The sequence below is a fragment of the Accipiter gentilis genome, chromosome 23 (genome assembly GCF_929443795.1).
Source record: "Accipiter gentilis chromosome 23, bAccGen1.1, whole genome shotgun sequence".
In the NCBI taxonomy this organism is placed as follows: Eukaryota; Metazoa; Chordata; class Aves; order Accipitriformes; family Accipitridae; genus Astur; species Astur gentilis.
The window spans coordinates 1249921-1267390 of record NC_064902.1 but is presented as its reverse complement, the minus strand read 5'-3'; the positions used below and the strand labels follow the sequence as shown (position 1 = coordinate 1267390).

Here is a 17470-nt window from a genome sequence, read left to right as displayed (position 1 = left end):
TGGTATCTTTCCTGACATTCTTCCTCTCTTAAGCCCTTTTATGTTTTCTTATTTTTTAGGTGGAGCTTGAGTGACTCTAGTCCTATATACCTTTACTTGGATTGGTATAAAGTTCTCTCACTTTGCTTTTAAAGCTACATACTAGAGAATATTGAGAGCACATGCTCAGTGAGGGGTGGTCCCACCTTGGAGGTGGGTAGCTTTTGGGATGGAGGTGTGTTTTGGTATTATAATCAGCAAAGTTCACCCAGAGAACATGATTTAGTGTGTCACTACTCCAGAACTGGGGACTTAAGATACACCTCAGAAGTAAGACAATAGCATTGACAGAACCCCCATTATTTCACCTCCTTGGTTCAGTGGATTCAATGCAGGGACCTTCCATTCTTGTTCCAGTAGTTCCAGTTGCCCATCCCTGCAGTGATATCACAGAGCCTGACTGCAGTGTCTCCACTCCACACTCTGTGTTGTTTCTCACAGTCCGCATACCAAGCTCCCCTGGTGTTGCTAACGTCTAAGGTTGCAGGTTATGTTGCTTACGGAATTATTATGGAACAGATTTTGTGTATATCCACTGTGTTCCACCCTGGAGGTCTACCTTCCCTTAAGAGGGGGACATATCAATAAGTCACATCTAGCAATCATTCCACAGAACACTACACCCCTAGGCCTGATCTGAAATGGTATTTTAAAAGGAAAGCCTTCTACACATGGAATGTAATAATCCCACAGAATCCTATGGATCTCTTCTCACGCAGTACCAGGTGTACTATTTGACATGTCCTGTGTTTGTTAGATTTCCAAAAAGGTAGTTGTGATACTAACAGGAGAACCAAAAGAAAACCAAGGTGATAGCTTTTTAAGTTTTCCAAAGTTAAAATGTGCAGAAATTGAGCAGACATTACCCTGAAAAGCAGAAATGCTTTTGTATGAATTAGCAAAGCTATGTAGAGAAATGATGTAAGGAAAAAAGTGGTAGGTAGGCTCTGTACCTGTCAAAAATTCAAAAGGTGCACTTGTGTGAATATGTTGTTGACTGTTCTGGAAAAATTACCAGGTAGATTACCAAATACATGAAGTATTGTAGCCTAGCATTTATTTTAAACTAAACCTAAATTATTTTGTAACTCCCTTAAATAAGTTATTAACCTCACCTTAGTACATAGGTTTATACAGAATTAAGTGTGTGTGGCCGAGGTTTAAGGCTCAAATTTAGTGCTTAGGATGTGAATTACATTTCTTATAGAGAATAAACTTGAAGCTATCAGGGTCATAGGAAGGATTCACAGCACACGCTGTACACAGGCTCCTTTTCCCCAACATCTCCAAATCCACCCTGGTTAGTCTGTGTTAGTCCGTCCTAGGCTACTCTTTTAGTGCCAGCTTCCCAACAGTTTCTAATTTGTGGTGGTACAATAAAGCACGTAACAGAACATATATACTAAATGCCTCTCATTCTGTTTACCTTTCAAAGTGACTTTCAGTTGTTTGATGGAATACATAGGCAGCATATATGACTGGGAAAGTAAGGCTAAATGTCAGGAGAGTGCTTTAGCTTTTACAGATTTGCTGACAGGATAAATCAAATTTTCACTAATGCTAGTGTTTGTGTTAGTGCTGCAGTGGGGGGAGGGCTGATTTTCACGATTATCTTGCTTGATGTCATTTGGCATCTCAAATTGTTGCAGTGCTTCTTTGCAGAAGTGGTGATCAGGACTCTCACTTGAAAAAACAAAGGCAAGACATTCTGATTGATGTGTCTCAGGTATGTCAGTGGTACTTGGAAGCGTCTCCTCTTAGGCAGTAGAGAGAAAATCCTTGAAATTAATTCGTCTGATGAGCTCTTCAAAATACTGTTGCATTGAAATTTTATGCTTCGGTGGATCCTGATATGAGGCTTTTACTTCCAACACTTTTTCTATCTTTTTCCTTGAATTTTTTTGTCCTCCTGCAGAAATTGTACAGAGTTTTCGTGCTGTTCCTGGAGGGATTCCATTTGCTGATAAATCTCTCCAGAAGCTTCGACCTCATTTGCGATTACCTGCAGTTTCTCCAGCTTTGTAGAATAGTCGTGGTGTAACTTGGATTGCAGTTCAGCCATTCGGTACCATATGGCCTTCAGCAAACCTATTCTAACTGTGTCAGTCATTACCTTGGTGTCTGTAGCACCAGCTGTTAGCGCTTTAATCAGCTTTTCAATTTCCTGTGTGAAATAAATTTATGAAAAGTTATGTATTGCATCATAAACTCCACAGGAAGAAGAAATGGAAAAGTAAAGGCTTCATCTTTGCTGTAAAATGGAAGTGACTCGTTAGCCCTAGGGTCCCCCAGGCACCAGATTGGGCTCCAGCCTGGAAGGTGCCCACAGGAGGGGATCTTGCACTTGCCTCGAGACTGAAATCACTCACTCTTTAGCCTCGTGGGCTGGGCAAGTGGCTCCTCTGACTAGCGCCGGGGGGTCTGGGGGAGCCCATGGCCGTGGCCAGCAACAGACAGCGACACCAGCCTCACCGACGCACGGTGCGGGAGGCAGTGCTGGGAGTCTGACCTGGCCGGTCGCACGCACTGGCGTGGGAGGCTCCATTGGGTGAGGGAACACTTACTGCAGCGGGATCATTTGGCTGTGGGCCTCCTCACATGGGATACCCAGGACAAGAGGGAAGCCATCAAGAACATCTCCAGGGACACAAGCCTGCCGAGCAAATGCACTGCAGGCACAACAAAGTTCCTTGCTAATTGGTGGGCCCGAACGGATGGGCCATCGCCAGTTGGGGGTGCTGCAAAGTATCTCCACATCTGGGTGCTGAGCCTCCTGTTAAGGCACTCCCTAAGGGAGGCTTTTACTGCCTTGGCAGTAACAAAGTGGTGACCACCCCGCGGCTTGGACAGCGTGTTGAAAGGCTGGCTGGAGCATTTGTAAGAGTTCACTGTGCTGCGAAGGCTGTGGCCACTCCTCGCAGGACACTGAAGCAGAACACCCATTTACAGCCCAGGCCGTTCACGAGTACAAAGAGGGCAGTTCTGGGGGGGTACAACAGTAAGCACGTGCCTTTTTCAACTAAAGGGTGGCTGGGCCTGTTGTCAGTTCTGAGGCCTTGGCTTAGATCACAGTTATTATTGCCAACAACATGTAAAAGTACTGAGGGGGAGGGGGTTTTGCCGCTTCTCCCTGAGAAGGGTGGATGATGTTTTTTTTCCCAGCACTGCTTGAGGAAGGGCTTCCTCTGCGTGCATGACAGCTCCCCGGTAAGAAGGGCCCGCAGGGCCATAAGTTGGTGCAGCCGCTCCTCGAGGGGCGTTGCACGTGGCCTGGAAGGAGTGTTTGGAGAGCTGCTGGGTGCCAGCCAAGAGGTCACCAGGCCCCTCTGCTGCTCACAAAATCAGTGCTGTAGATCGCAGGGGCGCAGGAGAGTACACGATCCCCTGCTTGCCTTGCTCTTACGTGCCATCCTGGGCTTCACACACAGGCACGGGACCTGAGGCTAGACCGACTTTTGGGCTGATGCAATCTTCCTGCTGGGAGAACAGCAGGACTGAAGTCTTTTCCCCCTCTCCCCCCTCATTTGTCACAGACTCACTGACAGCATGCAACTTGAGACACCTGAGCTACTGACACCTGCTCCAGCCCCCTCATCATCTTTGTGGCCCTGCTCTGGACCCCCTCAAGCAGGTCCATGTCTTTCTTATGCTCTTTACCACTGTACGCCCCAGGGGAGAACCTCAGCTAAAGTCAATCTGATAGAAAAGACCCAGACTGTCTCTGTGCAAAAGACCAAAACAGAGAGGGGAAACTGGGGAGCACTCTGTCACCGCTGAGCACAAGAGGCGATGGAAGATGTGGTTAGGCAAAGGGCTCTCTCCAAGTCCATTAAATGGGCTGCCAACTCCCGCTTTGCAGCAACTGGTCGGGTTTCCCTCATGATTCGCGATCGTTCTCTGGGGTCTGCATGAGGAGATGGAGGCCAGCGCATATCAGGGTTGTGAGCCCAGGGAGGTGCCCAAATCCATCAGGGCTGAACCTAGACTGCCAATCCGCAGGCAACCGGGGTCAGGGCTTGATCTTTGGGGCCGCTGCTCCCCACTGCTCACGCTCCCGGTCTGGCCCTGATGGCGGTAATTAGCGATTGCTACTTTGCAACGTTCCTCATTGATGCAGGAGCCCAACTATCAACAGTAGATAAGGACACTTAACAAAGGACAGCCTCCACTTAGCAAGCAAATAGATTCTCTTGTAGATGGCAATGGCAAATCGCTACCCACCCAGTGGTCAGGGCTAAATTCATTCTATCTACAGGGTGGACAGTCTGGCCTTACTTCTAGGTCCCCGTAATAGGTTAGGTGTGGGTGCAGGGAATGGGTCAGTCGAGGGGGGCCTCGTGGGGAAAGTGGGCAATAGGGGCACCACACGCTCTTCTCCTCAGTTTACCTCCCATCAGCGCATCCCTGACTGTGAACGTGTTGCAAACAGGTCATTAGCAGGAGGTCCAGGTCCTGCCCCTTTATCCTACAATACAAGTCACCTTCTGATGCCACCCAGGCTGTTCCTGAATTGATAAAAGAGCTGGAAGAACGGGAAAGCGTGGTCAAGGCTCCTTCCCACTACAGTTCTCCTGCATGGCTGGTAGAGAAACCTCAGGTTAAGCAGTGACTAGTGGTAGGTTACAGAACCCTGAACACCGCCACCAAACTGCTCACTCTGGCTGCTCCCACTCTGATCAATAGTCCATTGCCTCAACGAACAAGCCTTGCCATGAACGACAACAGTAGATGGGAAGGATATGTTTTTTAGGCTCTCCATGCCCTGGGACAGATAGGGAGAGAGTTGCTTTCACCTGACAGGGACTGCCATTTACACTGACTGGCTTCCCACAGGGTTTGAAACATGGTCCTCCCATTGCTCCTGCTCCATTGGCTACAGAGCTGCAAACATTAACATTACCGCAAGAGGTTACTGTCATGCAGTATGATGCACTGGCACACATTACATCCTTTTGAATTAGCTCAGGCAGAGGTCCTGCACTCAGGCAGATACCCAGTAGGGAAGCTGGCAGTCCTTTCAGTTCCCTGTTCCTGCATCCAAACCTTCAACAGCTGAGCAGAATTCCTGTAAAACCCCCATTTCTCCATGAGAGTCTAGCTGCAGAGAGAGCCAACTTGGTATCTTCAGTTTGTTACTTACTGATTGATTCCATGAAGTTAAGGAAGTCCCAGATGTTCAGTTTCAGAAGGAACTTTAAGATGAAGCTGAGGAATCTGTGATGTACTGAACATTTTTTAAGCCCTTTGAAAAACTGAATACCACACAATAACTTTATGTCAAAAATGAAAAATGTATAAAATAGGTAAAGCAACACTTCTACATTTCCTTTTTTAAAATTAAGCCTGAAGGACACAAGCATTGTAGTAAACCTAGAAAGCCATCTCTTGCATTTCACCACCTTTAAGCAAGTTAGTTATAAACATAACCAACTTGAGACGTATCAAACAGCATTTAGTTTGATTTCCATTGTCAGTAGGACTTCCCCATCAAGTTCTGTTCTTGGAAATTCTACATCATTTTCTACTGCCACCATGGAATTGTCCTGCTCAGTCCTTGCAGGTCCTCAATCCATAAGAATGCCTCTCCTTTCACCTTCAGGGTCATCTACCTGCATATTCTCTCCTTCAGCAGTAAACACTTAAGACTACAATGAGACTTTAAGCTTTTAATAAATACATGGTTAAGTTGCTTTCCTTGTTAAAAGCTGCGTTCAAAGTGCTATTTTGCCAGTCACCATGTGTTTGTATTTCAAAACCCCCAAAGCAGTGAAAGAGAAGAAAATGACACCGTAATTGTGCAACTTTCACAAGGCACCAGCAAAGATGAACGCCTTCGCTCCCAAACACGACTCCGCTGAAGCTGCCTACCGCAGCCAAGGGCTGAGGCTCCAGCCTGCGCACAGCTTTCACCACACGATGGAGCGCCAGGGTTTACACCTCCAGCACTGACACCAACTCCTCAGTTTTAGCCCCCGTTTCAGCAGCAGCCCCCACATCGGAGCCACACTTCCCGACTCCCACGGACTCTTGTGGCGAGCAAATTCCTGCCACCTTCTCCAGCCATGCCTGCAGCACCTGCACATCCAGCATCCCAAACGACTACACGCAGACTCACAAGCTCCAGTTTGTTCGTTGCATGCGCTTCTTGTCTGACTGGTGGGGATTGCACGGGGCATAAAGGGAGCAGCGTGACTGATGCAAACTTAATTATCCTTCATGTTGCTTCCCCTCACTTCACTCGACTACCCCTGCACTGTCTGTCATCACGTGCTACGTGCATACTGCATCACCTCTTTCCAAAAGAGGCTCAGTAAAATTACACAGTTACCGACACGGAAAATCTAGTACCAATTAGAATTTTTTCCTCTTCTATAGTCACAGGTTGGGATTGCACCTTCCTTTGTATTATTAAAAAGTGCTTATCCGGCTAGAGACTTGCTCCTCATTCAGGTCCAACAGAAGTGACAGTAGTAGACTCTGAATGGGCCCCAGCGCTCTGAAGTATGCTTTTCGTGGTTTTCTTGAGCTACCTCTAAGTTTAAAACCTCCAAGATGATCCCAAACTGCACAGGGAAAAAAGTCTCAAGAATCTACATGTTCTGGGTTAGTAGCACATTAGTGGAACGTAAGTGCTCTCCTTCAACCTGCGAAGGAGGAAAAAATAACTCAAATGGTAGTTACAAGTTTTATCCATTACTCTGCTGAAGGAACAAAGCGTGTATTTGTGGAAATAACAAAAGTCCCGTTTCCCCTCAGCGCGATCCTTTCCTCTCCGTGTGATCCTAAAAGACCAATGCTTCATTCTCCCAGTTATTTTGTCCTCTTTGCAGCACAGAAGAAACCACCTAAAGCTGACTGAGTTTGTAGAAGGAATAGTTCCTACACAAACTGTGCTTTACTGACACCTACTCTACGCAGCGTGGAGATACACAGATACCTTAACTTGAGGTACACGATGCTGTAGGTACATCCTTCTGTGACAAGACCATTTGGCAACTGTAAATTTGTAAGCAGCTTGTTATCTGAAAAGACTCTTTTACTCTAGTGCTCAAATTCAGCTTTAGAAATTCAGCAGAGAAAATTAGCCAGAACAGGAAAGTCAAAGCTGTAAATTAAAAACCTGTGTGAAGAGTAAGACTAAACAGATTAGAGGTTTCGTGGGTTGTTTTTTTTTACTTTGGCCAAGCAAATTCACCTGCATTGAAAAACAGGCACTGACCAAGAGAGCAAAAAATTCTTTCATTGGAATGTATCGCTTGCCAGCTGAAGTGCAGGCACCTTTTAAGAGTCTCCCCTGCTCATGCCCAAAAACTTAAAGCTTCATACCTCTGTTTGGACATGCCGGTCCATTTAGCAGCAATACACTGGACCAAGAATACTTGTTTGAACTGGCAAATTTTACAAAGAGGAGAAAAGGAGAACAAGCAGTTTCAGTGCACAACGCTGTACAAATTTAGAGATGTGCTTTAACTCTTAAGCACGAGCAGGACTAAAGTCCACACACCTAGACAGGTGTACCTGTCTGCTACAGCCTCTTATCATTTTGCAAATGGACCGATGTTTTCCGCTACTAACCACAGAAGAAAACACAGAAGACATTTACCAAAAGGGAAAGTGAAAGAAGGGTACAGCTTGTTAGTAGTTGTAAAGAAACAAAGCAAGTGATTTGATGTTTTGCCTAAGCTTCCTTTCTACGTGAATTGAGGTTAAGCATTTGAGATATACAGAGTACACCTTGGTGAAAAGCTCAGTGACAAAAACCAGTCAGCACTTTTACATTAAAAATACCACAAGACAGCTATTTAGTAAGTCCCTCTTCACAAAGCTGGCTATTACAGGGACAAAAAACCCAACACACCCCCATTAAATCTGCCATCGCATGTTGACTACACTAGAAAGACTGCAGCAGGTTTCAACCACCACCGTGAACAGCTTCTGGGGTAAGTTCAGGCCATTTGACACCTGACCATTGCTGTGAACAGAACGTGTCAAATTGGACAACAGGAGTCACACCAGTCAATAACTGTTTTAGTGAACCCCCCGACAGCTGGGGATGCTCACCTGCCTGAAGAATTAGGAAGAGGATACCCAGACCCTTAAACGCTGTTAGGTTAAGTTAGAGAGATGTTACTGCTTTGGAAGGCACAGATTCGTTTCCTCAAAAATTCTGTCACGGATTAAATCTGACCCGTTGTTATGCCTCAGCATCATTCGGTATGGTTTCTACGTACGTGCTGAACGGAAGCAATTCTTCCGTGCCCGTGAAGGCTTGCATTACAGTCAGAAAACTGCCTGTGCAAAGTAGCACCATTAAAGAGGAGCACAGGCAAAGCAGCAGCAGAAAATCTAGCAACGAGGATTACCACAGCGGGGCCATGGCGGCGCCCCGCTACCTGCCGCGGGACGACCCCCGGCCGCGCCACGACCCGGATGCCAACGCGGCCGCTCCTGCGGCCGCTCGCCCCGCGGCACCCGCCCCGTTGGCCCCCGGGCGGAGGGGGCCACCCGTCTGTCATCCACCGCCGCTCACGCCCATTGGGCTTGGGGCCGAGTGCACCGCCTGCACCTGGGGCTCTTTCTTCGGATTGGGTGATGGGACGAAGGTCTCCGCCCCCTCCGCCATTTACTTCAGGCGTCTGGGGGATGTGGAGGCTTGAAATGGCGCCCCCGGCGGCAGGGCTGCGGCCGCGGTCGGCGGGGCTGAGCGAGGCGCGGCGTCTTCCGCCTCGGGGCCGCCTCTTCGCTGCCGCCCAAAGGCCCGCGGCGTGGCCTCTCCTCCTCAGAAAGGCCCGGCCCGGTGCGGCTGGCTGTACCTTGCCAGGCCGGCCTGCGTGTCCTCCAGCCCGCGCTCGCTCGGGCGTCGGTTTGTAGTCTCGGGTCCAGCGGTGGCTCGGCTTTCCAGGACGGCCGCTAGCCCTGGTTCTCGTTAGCACCGTTACCTGCCTTAGCGGCTTTGGACCCCCTCTGGCCCGTGGCCGTTGCCCTCCTGGCCGCTGCCGTGTTGGTCTCACAAGTTGCTTAGACTGGAAGTCGGTCAGAAGATCTGAGACTAGGGATCACGCAGACTTCTTTCTGAACGGCAGCCCTCCAGACTGTCGTGTGGTGCCAGGTAGTAGGACACCGGGTGAGTCACAGATGCCAGCGGCAGCCAGAATAGGGTAATCGGCATGGTCAGTGGCACTGTCTTCAGCAAGCTCTCCTGAAGGGGGTAAGGAGTAACGGTTGCAGATCAGTAGGCTTTATGTACGTGCAGTTTCTCTCCAGAGCTCTTGTGAGCCTCTCAGCATTGCAGGAGTCTTTTTGTAGTTTCTTGAAGTAGAGGGTTGAATGAGCAACACAACTGGAGTTTTAATTGCTTTGCTGATGGCATTCTCTGGTAGATGAGAATCTGGTTTACTTGGGGAGCAACCACAGAAGCACTTTCTCTTCCTTCATCCTTCTCTGCAAGCCCAGTGAGCTCTTGAAGTAAGGAGTTTGTCCTGTTCCTTGCTGGGAAGAAGAAGAAGAGGAGTTGCTTTTCTACCAGCCGCCCCCCCGCTCTGCCCCCAGCCCTGTAAATGATTCCTGTTTTCAAGTTGCTTTGCAGTTGGGTGAGATAAACCTCTAGCTCACTGTCAGTGCTCTATTGTGAGTTGTGTATTTTGGGCAAAGTTTGTCTGTACTTTTCTCCCTGCCTTTGGGTTTTATCCTGTTCTACTTCAGAAGCAATCTGACTTGGAAGTCTCATGTCAGTGTGTTGTTACCGAATCAGAATACCTTTTCTGGTTCTATTCCTGATTGTTTGGTGGTTTTTTTAATGTGTTGGCGGTGCATGGGGTCTCGAAGGCCTATCAAAGTCTTTCTGAGGAGTAGAGGTGGTCCTTCAGCTTGTCAGTGCGTCTGCAATATATATCTGAGTCATTGGGACTAATACAAGCTCAGGGAGGGAAATGCTGTGTTCAAAACCAAACTTCAAACACAGATCTGTTTTCTGTGTCTCTTAATTTTCACAAGATCATTGGGATAGAGATACCTTAAAAAAAATGTGGGAACGCACAGAGCATTCTTGTCAGTCTTTCTCTGTGAGTCAGCTTTTCTGTCGTCGTCTTTGGAGAAGTTTTAGAAATAATGGAAGTGTTGTGAGTTCTTAACAATTTCGTCAAAGTTTATGGAGTTTGATGAAGTTCTTCTGTGTATGGTGGTGTGTCTTACTTCACAGGCACCAATTTGTATCACAAATGTGAAAAGGGAACATGGAGCTTTGTTCTCGGTGATGAGAGCAACAAACAGATTAAACGGTGACCCGACACCTGTCTGGGTAAGGCAGACAAACAAACTAAATCATGATGTCTCAACAGCTAAAAGGGGAACCCAAATGCAGTTTTCCTCCTTATGTAGGTAAAACTTTGTCAAATACCTTTGGCCAGCTGCTAACTTACTTTTTAATCTTTACTTTCAGGTGAAGTTTGACTCCTTTTGTGATGAATACAGAAGCTACAGCCTGCCTTAGGGTGAGAAACTGTTGTCAGGTGTCTGCTGGATACAACCAAGAGAAGTGCTCTGGTAGCTCCTGCACTCCCGCTGTAGGTCACAAGATGGGGTACGACTACCCGGAAAGATGACTGTCCAAGTAAGGGAATATTTTTTCTGTTTTATTGGTTGACTTTGCTCTTTGAGGACCCTGACAGAAAGCATTTCCTTAAACTCCACGGGAAGAAGAAATGGAAGAGTAAAGGCTTCATCTTTGCCGTAAAATGGAAGTGACTCGTTAGCCCTGGGGTCTCCCAGGTGCCTAACTGCGCTCCAGCCTGGAAGGTGCCCACAGGAGGGGATCTTGCACTTGCCTCAAGACAAATCACTCACTCTTTAGCCTCGTGAGCTGTTGGTAACAGCACTCGAGGAGGTCAGAAATCCCTCGGCTGTGGTTTTCTGCTGTTCTGTGGGATTATGAGCTCCCTGCTGCCCCTGTGACAGTGCCCAGAAAACAGGGCAGAGCTGCAGGCTCAGCCCTGGTGGGGACTGTGTGCCAGCCCTTGGACAGAGCTGCCCGATGCGAAGTGCTCCCCTCCCCGGGGGGGGGCAGGTCCCCTGGCTGTGCTCCAGCTGCTGTCTGCAAGCACCCTGAGAGCCATCCTTACGCATTCTCAGCCTGGCCGTGAGGCCACAGCGGGACCATGAGGTCAGAGCCCTGCGGTGACGCCCCAGACATAAGCACTAACTGCTCAGTCCCCGGCCCTCATTGCAGCACCATCAGCATGGTGTGAGTGCAGGGAGCCATGGCCCCTGCCTGCCACCTCTTCGTCCTCCTCTTCTCACCAGGCCCCTCTGCAGCTTTGGCAATCTCCACCTGTGTCAGGCTCCCACCCGTCCCCCTTCCAGGGCCTGCACTTCACTAAGGCACGAGTGGATCCCAGCATGCAATGGAAATGTTTTTCATTTGTGCTTGCTTCTAGCCGAGGATGGTGGCAATGGTTATCCAGCTTCTCAGCTGGATGTTGGTTTGGAGTCCTTGGGGCATCCTGCAGGTAAGTTCTCAATGTCCCTCTCCTTGAAGGAATAAACATTGACCATGTGGCAAGAGCTTATTCCTGTGCAATTTTCCTTAAGATCCTCTCAAGGTCAACGGCTTGCTGACTTCTTGGTCTGTTCCTGTCCTCAAGCCCGAGAGCAATCCCAGAGGTAAGTCAGTGGGAGGAAGGAGCATTTACCTTTCAGTCTTCTTTCTGTGTGAAATGCAAGTTGCTCCTTCTGTGGCCGATGCGCAGACATGGAGAAGAGAGGGAACGGGTCGGGCTTGGTGATGTGCCCTGAGGTGTTGTACCTTGCAAAGCTGTCTAGGCTGACCCCTCAGAGCCTGAGCTGCTCCCGGTGCTGGCTGCCAAGCCAGTGGGCTTGTTGGGGTTGAGTTTGGAGCTGGCGTGAGCTCCAGGGAGTCCTTTCTCCTGGCAGCTCCGCACATGGGTCATTCTTCCCCAGCATGGTGCCGCTGCAAGAGGTGTTAACTCTTTGCAGCACGCTCCTGAATGGAAGGGAGAGATGAGTGCCATGGAGTAATCCCATCTTTGAACTCGCCCGCTTTCGCCTGCTTCAGACAGCAGCTTAATGACATGTTGCAAGGTTCATAGTGATAAGTTCACGTGTATTTGGGCAAGGTTAGCTAGGTTGAATAAATGTTGATTGTTGTTTGAACTCCCTGGGTGTTGTTTTACCTTAATTCTGACAAAGGAAATCCACGAACCTGAGTCACTCCAACTTTGGGATGTGACATCTTAATTGGCGTCATGGACAGGTTTTCCCTTGTTGGAAGGGAGTTTCTAATGGAATACCAGACCTCCACTCGGAGAACGGGTAGGGAGGATCTGGGAAGGATCTCTCAGCAATAAGTCAGGAGGGATCTGACCAGTGGCAGGCATAGAGACCCGGGAAATATCTGTGTCTGACTGTTACCCTGTTTTAGAGAAGGTATTGCCTATAAAGCCCACCCTTCCCCACAAGGAGTACCCTGGGCATGAGACCACTGGCATGACCCAAAAGCCATTGTAGCAAGAATTGAGAAGCTAGCAAAAGAAACCAGGTTTTGCCTGGGAAAAGGGAAGGCTGTAGTGTGTGCATTTTCAGGGGCCGCACTCATAGCAGCCCAGGAAGACAGACAGGAAACAATGAGAGCTAAGCAGGCAGATAAGGAGAAGATTCAGTCCCTGTGGGATTTGGTTGAAGTCCTGCAAGAGTAGTTAATTCCTGAGCATAATACAACGCAGCGGCTTCATGCCGCCTTGTCTGATGCATTAGATTGGGAAAGAATTTTGTGAGCGGAGGCGGGCGAATGATCCGACCCAGACTTAGACCTGGAAGGTCTAGAGATAGTTCAGGTGAAACAGCAAAACTCTTTATACCTAAATCAAGAGTTAGAATGTACCAGAAAAGTTTTCTACCCTGAGGATGAAGGGATGGCAATGAGGCCATTAATTAAAACAGAAACCATAGACAATGGCCAAAATGGCGAAGCACCACATGTGACCATTAAGATGATACCATATTCCACTGCTGAATTATCTAAAACTGAGGAAAAGTATATCTGATTAGCAAAGGAGACAGAAGCAGAATATGTGTTGAGGGTGTCATTAACCAGTGGCAACTGGATTTTATTGTCGGAAGATGAAGCCCATGGATATTGGGGGCCTGGAGTGTTCCTGGCTATTGATTATCCTAGGGAACCGCGGTCTGTGACACAGCGGGCAGCTTACTGGGCAGGGGGAATAGACCAAATGGAACAAGGAGAACCAACATGGATAGACACCCCTTCTATAAATCAATTAACCGAGAGCTTACAGAAAACTGCTTGTCCTTAGTTAATGCATGATATGTGATTAGTGCCACAGTAGCCCTCTCTGATGTTGTTACATGCCAATCCTGATAGAATAACTCCTCTAATCTGAGGTTTACCAGATTTTTTGAAATTATATGCTGTCCAGCTGCAAAATAGATTATGTGATGTGATAGCACCTAGAGGAGGCAGGCAGAATGCAGGAGGGGCCCTGACCTGGGGAGAAGTGGCAAAGAAATTGGTTAACTATGGCCAGAGAATGGGTCTCACAATGGAAGAAAGCAGGGCTAAGCCTGTTATCTGCCACATAGAAGGACATGTCTGACCTCCCCCATCTAAGACTGTAAACACCAAAAAGCCATCTGGGGGTCAGTGGAACTTGTGGGCAGAAGGTTTAGAAAAGGGAATTCCCCGGAATGCGATGGACGGCATGCCCACCTCTGTCCTAGAAAGGTTGGTCCTTGGGTGGAAAGACAAGAACAAGGAGCCTCCCCCTACCGAGTTAAACATTCAAGGCTCTAAGGGGACGAATCCACAGTTGCTGGCAACTCCCACTCCCCAAACACCTACTGCCCCAGAGAAAGGTATGACTGTCTGCAGGATGGGAAACTAGACACGCTGTCCGCAGTAAGTGAGCGGGGGGATTGCCAGTGGGTTTATTTAAGGAGGCTCACTGAGAATAAAACAGGAGACCTGTTGATTACTTTTCCTCTTGGTCCCTTTAAGACCCCAGTAACTTTTTTAGTTGATATGGGTGCTCAGATGTCAGCACTTTGGGCAGATGTTGCTAACTGCAATGGAATAATTGCAGATAAGAAGCAGATATGGGTCACAGATGTTTTTGGAAGCTCCCAACCACAGCCGACAGCTAAAGTTAAATGCTGGGTGCCAGGGGATTCATCCCCTGTTGAGGTTACTATGATACTAGGTTCTCTACCCACCAATATTCTAGGACTTGACCTCTTAAAGGGCCGGTTGTGGGTAGACTCTAAGGGAAGAGAATGGAAATTTGGGTGTCCCACAATCTCTATGAGGCTTTTGCAGTCAGCACCAGCTCTCCCACCTTCAAAAACACTTAATGTCAAACCTTATGCTTTGCCTTTGGGAGCAAGGGAAGGGATCACTTCAGTGATAACTGAGTTACGGGAACAGGGGATAGTTACTCCTACGCACTCACCCTATAATTCCCCAGTATGGCAGGTCCACAAGGTAAATGGGAAGTGGCAGTTGACAATTGACTATTGACACTTGAATGCCACTATTGGCCCATTCACAGCTGCAGTCCCCAATATAGCAAAATTAATTGCAACCATACAAGAATAGAGTCACCAGATTTTAGCAACCATTGATGTGAAAGACATGTTCTTTATGGTTTCCTTGCAAGAAGCAGATAGGGACCGCTTTGCCTTTACCTGGGTAGGTGTAAAATATACATTTACATGACTTCCCCAGGCTATTGCCACTCACCAACCATTGTTCACTATGCATTGGCCCAGGAACTAAATCAGATCATTGCTGAAGATGGAGTAAGAGTATATCAATATATTGATGATGTGCTAATTGGAGGACCAGACACCACTGTGGTGGGGCAAATCCAGAGAGAAATCATTGGCCACTTAGAGAATTTAGGGCTCCAAATTCCTGCTGAAAAGGTGCAACTCCCATCACCTGAAGTAAAATTTTTAGGTATCTGGTGGAAAGGGGGGACTGTGTGTATACCTCCTGAAACCTTGCCCACCCTCAAACAAGTAAAAATGCCTGAAAAGAAGAAAGAATTGCAGCATGCCCTAGGCTTGCTAGTGTTTTGGAGAAAACAAATCCCCAACTTTTCTATCATAGCTCACCCTATATATGATTTAACCTGTAAAAGAACTGCTTGGGACGGGATACCTCTCCATGAAGAGGCTCTGAAATTATTAATTTTTGAAGCAGGGATTTACCAGGCCCTAGGGCCGATACATCCAACAGACCCACTCCACATAGAATGGGGTTTTGCAATTCATGGGTTATCTATACATATGTGGCAGTGTGGACCTGAAGGTCCTACTCGTCCTATCGGGTTTTTCTCGCGTATCTAAGGATGCTGAAAAATGGTATTCAGTTTGGGAGGAAGGACTCTTTATGGTTAACCTAGCCTTACAGGAAGCTGGGAGAATTATACGACAGCACCCCATCATCTTATGAGGGCCCTCTAAGATCCTGAAACCAATATTGGCTGGAACTCCTCCCCCTGCATGAGTAGCTCAAGGAGAAACAGTAAGGAAGTGGTATGCCCAGTTAGACCACTACTGTCACACTAGACAGGTAGAGGAGGGAACACCCAAAATGCTCCAAATACAGGATCCCCCTTCTGATCACCCAGATACAGAACACCCTTCATCCTAAGTCAAAGTGGCTTCTCATTTTAAGCCCCATTTAACAAATGTGTGGTTCACTGATGGTTCCACAAAAAGGGAAGGAAAGACATGGAAGTATCAAGCAGTAGCATTACATATTGATTCAGGGCAGCGTATGATAACTGAGGGAGAGGGTAGCACCCAAGTAGGGGAGTTAGTTGCTGTGTGGAGCGCAGTTGTTAAGGAAGCTGAGACAACAGAACCAGGATACATTTATACTGACTCCTGTGCAGTGTTTAAAGGATGCACTGAATGGTTACCATTTTGGGAACAAAACCAATGGAAGTAAACCAAGCGCCAGCGTGGCAGTGAGACAAATGGGAAGAAATACTGAGTGTTGCCAAGCAGAGATCTTTCTTGGTAGGCTGGGTTGCTGCATACCAGGCAGGAGATAGCCCGGCTCACCTCCTACATAACCAAGTAGATTCCTTAACACATCTAGCCAGTCTTGGCATTGATGGTGAAGCAGAGAAATGGGAACACTTTCTGGAGTGGCTGCATGTGAACCGTGGCCATTCAGGGAGTAAAGACATGTACAAAGAGGCTGTTAGTAGAGGATGGGCAGTTATACGAGAATTATGTAACACTGTTTTTTTCTGCATGTGGTCAATGTCGAGTTCCTTTGGAGAAATATAACCCTTTAAAGAAGCAACCACTACGTTTAAGGACAAACAAAGGTTTATGGCAAACGTGGTAATTTGACTATATTGGCCCCTTTTGGCTATCAGAGGGAAAACGATATGTGTTAGTAGGAGTTGAGGTAGTATCGGGACTAACACAAGCTGAAGCCGCATCCAGAGCAACAGGAGAAAATACAGTGAAAAGTCTTAAAAGGATGGTTTAGCTGCTTACCCAAGCCTCAGTCAATTCCATCTGATAGTGGGAGCCATTTCACTGCTGGAGTTGTGCAAGAATGGGCTAAGGGTGCGGAAATCCAGTGGGTTTTTCACACCCCTTACTACCCTCAAGCTAATGGTATGGTGGAGAGAACGAATGGACTTCTAAAACGAGCTCTGAGGCCCCATGACCCAGGGTGGGCCTCGCAAGTACCAAATCGATAGCGGTGGGGGGCAAATGGCTGCCCCTGACTCCTAGCGTTCTGTCCCACGCCTCCTTCTATCGTTCCAGGGACGAAAGGCGGCAAAGACCCTGTACACTTGCTCCACTATGCTGGGACAACCAGTATTAGTGGAACTGCCCACTGTGGGGCAAGTGCCCCTAACCCTAAAGATCTCCCTTAACCTTCATGCCTGGGTGGCCACAGGTGCCCATGGGAAGGAGCATCGTATCCATACCGGTGGATTTTCCCATCCTTCTAAGTGGGCCTTCATGTCCTGAATTAAAGTTGTTCCCATGTTCAGTGGCTGATAGGAATATTTTTTTTTTTCTGTATCCCACTAGCTGGATTCTAACAAGCATATCAGTTAAGATGCACAATATAAGCCCAACCCTCTGCTATAGTGCTAAGACTATAGCTGCTTGGTTGCTTGCTTCTGTCTTTGTTACTTTTGTATTTCTGACTAGTGATGCTGTGTTGACTTTTCAGGATTCCTGAGTTGGGGCGAGGACGCAGTTAGCTTGGCAGCAGACCATGTTGGAGTTCTTGCAGGGGCACCTACGCCGCGTAAGAGCAAGAGGTCGCTTTTTTACCTGGTTAGGATGTGGTTCCTTCACCACAAAGTTCAGGCAACGTTCCTTTGATACCACGCACGAGCAAGAGGTCGCTATAAAC

General features: G+C 47.8%; 2 long non-coding RNA genes across 3 annotated transcripts in view; one reads left to right on the top strand and one right to left on the bottom strand.

Annotated features, from left to right (window-relative positions):
* The window catches only part of LOC126049537 (uncharacterized), a 22588-nt gene extending 15293 nt beyond the window's left edge, over positions 1 to 7295 (bottom strand). Inside the window, exon 1 of the long non-coding RNA XR_007509236.1 lies at positions 5679 to 7295. This is a non-coding gene — a long non-coding RNA (uncharacterized LOC126049537). The remainder of the gene's footprint in view (positions 1 to 5678) is intronic.
* The window catches only part of LOC126049538 (uncharacterized), a 22174-nt gene extending 4704 nt beyond the window's left edge, over positions 1 to 17470 (top strand). The window contains exons 1-3 of one of the 2 annotated variants that reach the window (XR_007509237.1): positions 8739 to 9247; positions 10478 to 11697; positions 17285 to 17470. This is a non-coding gene — a long non-coding RNA (uncharacterized LOC126049538). Of the gene's footprint in view, positions 1 to 8738; positions 9248 to 10477; positions 11698 to 17284 lie in introns of those variants that run through there. The other variant, XR_007509238.1, reaches the window with a different exon arrangement.